Raw genomic sequence first — 5,639 nt, forward strand, 5'->3', positions numbered from 1 at the left:
GTTTGTGAATTGCGCTTGTAGCATACCCTCTTCCTGCAACACCTCCCATGTATCCATCGTAGCTCTTGAACGGGCACGAAATTTTGTTGCTTTGAGTTAAAGTAGATGGGTGTTGGGACTGCGATGTGTTTTGGTGGTTTGACGGAGAGCAGGCGTTGTGGTAGGATGGGGATGAAGATGGAGATGAAGTAGGGGATGAATCGTGGCTGTGTGGTGTTGAAGACGAAGATTTCCTGGATCTTGTTGTATGCATAATATGAAGATGAAGATAACTGCTTAACTGCCGCAACTTCCCTAGATTGAGAAAAACTTCAGATTTGCGTAGAGCTTCATATGCCAGGGAAATAACAGGACGATTTGATAGAGGAAGAAGGAGTAGGATTCGGTGAAAATCCTGAAGAAAACCGAGACTGAATCTGCAGAATTTCAATCGCCTGAAAATCGCCCAGAGCCTCTCTCTCCTCTCCTGTTATTATTATTATTATTATTATTATTATTATTATAACACAAAAGATTCAATACGCGGCGGTAGTAGGCAGCCGGGCTACGATTTGGGCGCCTACACCTTTTTGAATAATAATACCTAATCTATGAAATAAAGAATTACCAAATTTAAAATTTGCATCATTGTTGGCTAAGCAGTTTCTAAATCTCTTGAGAAGCAAAACTAAGTCTTCTCCCAACTCTCCTAGGGTAGAAAAGGCTAGGGCTTTGAACCTATAGCCAAGGGCAGCACATGTATCCAAATATTTTTTACATTTGCGGGTCACAGCGGCATTGATTGCATGGCCCGGGGTAAAACTACGGGTTCTGGCAGTGGTGAATGGCGAGACTCCCGTGACGTCAAAGCATACATCTTCGCCATCTTCCCAGTTGTGGACGAAAATGTCTACCGGTTTAAGATCTTTTGCATCCGTAGACCGCAATCCTAGGGAGACTTCTTTCCTTGCAGGTATCCCTTCCTTGTGGAAGATATCTATGATGCCGTCACGTACCATATCATGTCTGAACTTCAAACCCACCTCGCTTGCACAATGGACTGCATGGTGGGTTTGAAGATATCTATTATTATTATTATTATTATGAAAGAGAGCCACTAGTGGGATTTTTATTGAATAGTAAGAAACAGATTCTTTTACAAGTGGTTAGTTGGAAGCCTAGCGACAATCTGGGCTCCAACTCCACCCTGAATAATAATACCTAATCTATGGAAGAGTAAACTGCCAACTTTGTGGTTTGCATCGTGACTAGCCAGACGATTACTCAACCTCTTCAGAAAGGCAATAAAATCACCACTTAATTCCCCTAAAGTAGTTAAGGCCAAGACGCCGAACCCACAACCATTACTAATGCACTTGTCGAGATACTTGTTATTTTTGCATGTGACAGCAGCGACAATAGCTTGTCCAGGGGTGAACAGCCGAGTACATGCCGTAGTGAAGGGAGAGACTCCTGTAACATCAAAACACACGTCCTTCCCGTCCTCCCAACTATGTACTAAGATGTCTGCCGGCTTGAGATCGTTGTCATTGCTAGAAAGAAACCCCAAGGAAACCTCCTTCTGGGAAGGAATATCAGCTTTGTAACATATTTCAGAGATCAAATACCTTACCATGTCATGCCTGTATTTAGGGCCTAAATCCTTTGCACAGTGGACCGCGTGATCTCCATAGATGTCCACTGGTTTAGAGCAACTAGAGCAGATACTGTCAGCAGCAAACATTGATATTTCCAGGAGATACTGGAGAATGAACCGAAATTGTCTAGGGCCAATAGATTGGTTTAAACCCGTAATAGGAACAACCTTCAAAAAATCCATTGCATGTTCCATTTTGTTGCACTGCCAAATGATCGATTCACGCTCATTGAATGGGAGACTAGAGAGTGAATCTTTGACAACACCAAAATAGATCACTTCCAATTACTTCATGAAATGGGGGGCAGTGTTTTTGATGTTGAACTCAGACTCGGTTAACCCACAAGCCTCTGTAAATATTTGGATAGCATGATTATAACTGTGGCATTGTTCACCTAGAGATGTAGGCTGCAAAATGGTATCCTGCAGGTGTTTAGTTTGTGCACAGGATGCAAGGAAGTGATAACTGCTGGTATCCTTCATGGTGTAAAAACCCAAGCCTCCGTCTTTTATAGGTAGAGTTTCTAGTCGTTATTTCACCAGGCCAAAACCTGCGCCGTCACCTACTATGATCTGTCATAGATAACCAATGAGGTGTTTTTCGAAGTGGGCAGTGGCAGCATGAAGGGCTTGAGGGTTCATAGTCCTGAGAGTAAAGTATAGTTTGGAGATACCAGCACAGTTGCGAAGAAGCAGAAGTTCGCACTGTGGGTCATGCAACTTCTGGATCCTTTGCATCAAAGCTATAGTTTTATCGACCCTGCTGATAACCATGTCACTGCAAAATTTAGTGTTTAAACTGACAGGTCCTCCTAGGATATTTACACCAGTTATAGGTTTACAAATATTTGCAGGGAAGACCCCCACTTCATTGCGCCTTTGATCGACAGTAGGCCAGTATAACTCTGTCTTGGAGACATTGAGGTGAAAACCCCTCTCAGGCCCTTCTGTCCTTATCATGTTCATGGCCTTTGCGACTTCAAGAGTATCCCCTATGATCGTGCCATCGTCAAGGTACCATGCCTGCATATCCAAGGTGCAGTGTGTAGCAATCTGGAGAACAAGAGGTTTCAATGCTAAAGCGAACAAGAGCAGGCCTAAAGGATCGCCTTGCTGAACTTCTTTGGCAGAAGATAGAATAGTTTCATTATAGTATCGCCTGGCAAGTTTAGAGTAGAAGAACTCTATCCATTTGGAGATGTTGGGACAATGTGCATGCACTTCCTGAATCAATGTAGATATGTCTACGAGATTGAAAGCATTGAAAAAGTCAACTAACATCATTGTAGTTGAATTAAAAGTACCTTTTATCTCGAGTAGTCTGTTTGTTGCGTGTAGGATAGCTTCACCACCACATGGAACACCAACTCCAAACTGATATGTACCCAAATAAGGAAGAATGTTCTTGCAAACTGAAGTTGCTGCAAGTTTGGAGCATAATCTCCTCCATATTGTACCGACTGCGATGGGTCTAACACCTCCATCTGGTTTGCGAAGAGGGATTAGAGGTGCACTAGCAACATATTCTCCTAGAATGGGTGGACAAGCACCAACAAGCCATAAGTTGGCCACACCAGCAACTGACTGTAATAATTCATCAACAACCGCAACATTATTTCCACTCAATGCATCAAGAAGATGCTGATCCCTCAAACCGTCCCTGCCACACGCAGTTCCCTTAGGGAATCTTTTGATAGCGGCCTGAACAATTTTGGCATCAACTGAAAGAGGCGGGGATGTGATATCTTCATCAGGAATGTGTGGAAGGGATCCATCTGGGTGTTTTTGTTGAAGTTGGTATAATGTATCAGGATTATTAGGTGCAATACCATCTGAAGACAACACCCTAATGGTTGTTGTGTAATGGCCATACTCAATCTTTTTCCTATAGGCAACAATAGTGGCACTCTCCTTCTTTTTTTTTCTTTGTGCAGGAGTGTCTGCGTGATAGACGCATTTATGTGTCTAATATATCTCAATTGTATATAGTGTTAGTGCTCGATTATATACTTATTTGGTTATTTTATTTATTTGTAGGTGTTTTTAGAAGAATAAGGTTTTGCGGCAAAATTGACTAAAAATATGGCATTTGGACCTCTGTAGATAGCATACCGGAAGCTCCCCATAAGTGTACCGGAAGTACCCCAAAAAAAGCATGGAGGAACCACGAAAAAGTGCGGAAAACATCCCAGAAGAATTGCTAAAAGCACTCCTAAGTTGGATAAGGGGCACCCCATTTCAGGGCATGTGCTAAAGGGACACCATAACTGGATTAGGGGGAGGTCAGTTTCCTTCTCAAAATTCAAAACAGAAATTGGCGGGAAAAATGGCAGCAGCGAAGAAAAGTTTTGAAAGTGGAATTTGAGCGAGTTTTGAGGAGATTCAATGGATGTATTTGGTACGTATGGACTCTAGAAGGCATAACAGGCCTGTTGCAAGCAATTAGACCCAACCAATTGGGATGGATAAGCCGGAAGAAGAGATCAAAGTCCAGGCAGAGAGACGTGTCCTGCTGTTCACTGTCGAAGATTTTGTGGAGATTTTGGGAGACTTTTACGCTGGATAATCATGTATTTGGTCCTGTTCAAGTCATAAGAAGAGTTTGGTGGCTATTTTATAGATAACAGACGCGTACAAAGCAACAAAAAAGAGATTTCTCTCTCAACTGCACGTGAAGAAAAAGGGAGATAAACTCGGATTTAATCGAGTTATTTGGGCCCTGTTGAGAAGTGGTAGAGAGTTTTTGGATGAGAGTTTTGGGGTCGATCAGAGACCAGAGGGAGGTTGCAGAGGCGAAGAACAGGAGTTGCAGGAAAGCTTCCTGGTGCTGCTCGAGGAGGAAGAAGAAAACGAAGAACGGACCCTCCAAGGCCGTCGTTCTTCAACAGTACCCGCAGCAGTTCAGTTGTGTCGTTGTTTACAACGCACAGGTTCTATCGTTCTTTTACAACAGTTTATTTCTATCGTTTATTTTTGGACGCCTTCTGTGAGTCTTAGAATCACTGTTTTATAACTTTTGACTCTTTTAATCATATTTTGAGCATCAAATATATATTTTTAGAACATGATTATTATGAATAGTTAAACCCCATTACTAGGATGATGGAGGAAACCATTCTTCATGCATGAGTAATTCTATTTAATTCTTTTATGACTATTTGCACTATTATGAGTTGATTTATGATTTTTCTTGATTATTTGTGATTTTATCTGATGATGTATGCTTAGTCTAGGAACTCTTGATGCATCATGCTTATGATTTACATCTAATACTTTATAAAATCTATTTTTTGGCAAAGAAAAGAATCGATATTTGTTATCATTATAAGATATAATTGTCTAGAATTAATAGTTGATTCGCATGAGTATAAGAATTGGTGGAATCCTGAGTCCTAGTATCTCTTGATCCTGTGACAAATTTTGTATATATTTTTGTTTTAAAAATCTTTTCAAGTCCGAGCAACGAACCCTTATTTATCACTTTTGAAAAACTACAACAAAATGGCGCCGCCAACACGGACTTGTTTATAGATTTGTTTTTAGGTTTATTTTTATTTTTTTACTATTATTTGTTCCTTTTTACGTTTCTTTTTATGTCTTTGATTTACAGGTTCGAAGTGGAATACTAAGGACTTGGGAACAAAAAGCTTAAAGCTAAAAGCTAAAAGCTAAAAGAAAAGAAAAAAAAGACATAATTTTTTTTTAGGATTTAATTTTTATTATTATTATTTTTTTGTATATAGCTTTTATTTTTATTTTTTAGAATTTGTAATTTTTGTAATTTTTGGACTTTTTATTTGGACTTTTTGGACATTTTTTTTTATTTTTTTTAACCCTACGGAAGGGTATTATTAAAAAAAAATTATATAAACTGTGTGCAGGGAAGGACGGCGATTACGATATCGTCTCGGCCCCTCGGGTTCGTACATGACATAAGAGTCGTGGCCCGAGTCGACTTCAACGGTTCATCCCCCGTCTGGTACGGGAGGTAAGTCCATCGAAA

This window comes from Papaver somniferum, chromosome 6 (genome assembly GCF_003573695.1).
Source record: "Papaver somniferum cultivar HN1 chromosome 6, ASM357369v1, whole genome shotgun sequence".
Lineage (NCBI taxonomy): Eukaryota > Viridiplantae > Streptophyta > Magnoliopsida > Ranunculales > Papaveraceae > Papaver > Papaver somniferum.